This window comes from Ornithorhynchus anatinus, chromosome 2 (genome assembly GCF_004115215.2).
Source record: "Ornithorhynchus anatinus isolate Pmale09 chromosome 2, mOrnAna1.pri.v4, whole genome shotgun sequence".
Lineage (NCBI taxonomy): Eukaryota > Metazoa > Chordata > Mammalia > Monotremata > Ornithorhynchidae > Ornithorhynchus > Ornithorhynchus anatinus.
Window position 1 is genome coordinate 98327623 of NC_041729.1, and position 1423 is coordinate 98329045.

The window sequence follows — 1423 nt, forward strand, 5'->3', positions numbered from 1 at the left end:
AGAATTGAGTGGTTTATAGCAAATGCCTCTTCAGGGTCTAATAGATCTTCCCCTTCTGCTTTACAAATGAATCGGCCCCAAATCTTGGCTCCATCGAAATCCGTTGAAGACCTTAATATGTGAACAAAAGAAAGCCCATACATTTTGGAAGCTCTTGAAACCATTCCAGTTAATAACCTATCTTCCTTTGGATGTATTTGGCTAATGGTTCTAATAGAACAGCGCTCCAGCTCTTAGAACAATGCTTTGCACACAGAACCGCTTAAACAAATACCACCATTAACTATGATGGGCAAGAAGCCCATTAATCAGAGAAATAACTATCGCTTTTTTTTGGTATTTGTTAAATGCCTGGACGAGCGTGGTAACAGTTTGGAAGGAGAGAAAGGGTCGGGTCCTGGGAATACCGTCAAGGAAGAACTGAGAAGATTTGGCAAAAGATCGAATAAGGGTTTTGAGAGAGAGAAGTCGAGATTAATGTCAAGATTACAGGTTTGAGAGATGGGGAACATCATGGCTTTGTCAACTGTGATGGGAAACCTAAGTGGAGGAGAGATTCTGGGGGAGAAGAAGAGGAGTTTAGCTTTGGACCAGCTGTGCTTGGGGAGCCAATAGGACAGCCTTGTGGAGATGTCCCGGCGGCGGGAGGAAATACACAATTGCAGAGAAAGAGAGCGGCCACAGCTGGTAAGATAGATTTGGGTGACATCTGTGTAAAGGTGAGCCTCTAGACGGTAAATTCACTGTGGGCCAGGAATGTGTCTACCAATGTTAAACTGTACTGTCCAAAACACTTAGTACAGTGCTCTTCACACAGTAAGTTCTCAATAAATTTGATTGATTGAAGCCATGAAAGTGGATGAGCTCCCCAAGATGTACAGATTGGGAATAGAAGGGAACCTGGAACTTTTCCCAAGGTTAATGCATGGGAGACTGAGGAAGAGCCAGTTAAAAGGATTGGGAAAGATTGGCCAGGGAGGCGGATGGAGAACCAGGAGAGGATTGTTTTCAAAAACAACACGGTTAGATAGTGATTCCAGAAGGGGGTGATCCCCTGTGTCAAAGGCAACCGAGAAGCCAGCCGTAAATCTATTATTGAGATCTAAATCTCCTAGTTATGTAACAGGTAACCAGAAGAATTGTCTTCTGAATTAAGGACAGGGTGTACTAAATAAATCATTCTTTAAGAAGAATAACTAGTGTATCGCCTTTACTCTGCCCTATTTAAATCTCTGTATTTCAGCTCCTCTAAGAGACTGATGAACTCATTTATCTGTTCTGCTTGTTATTGGACTATTTTTACTTAGGGAAATGCTTCCAACCCCTCCCTTCTGCAGCCCATACTTCAAACAGCTGCCTGGATGATTTTTCTAACTTTTTTTTAGTCCACACCGCTCTACTCCTCGAAAAACTCCAATGGTGC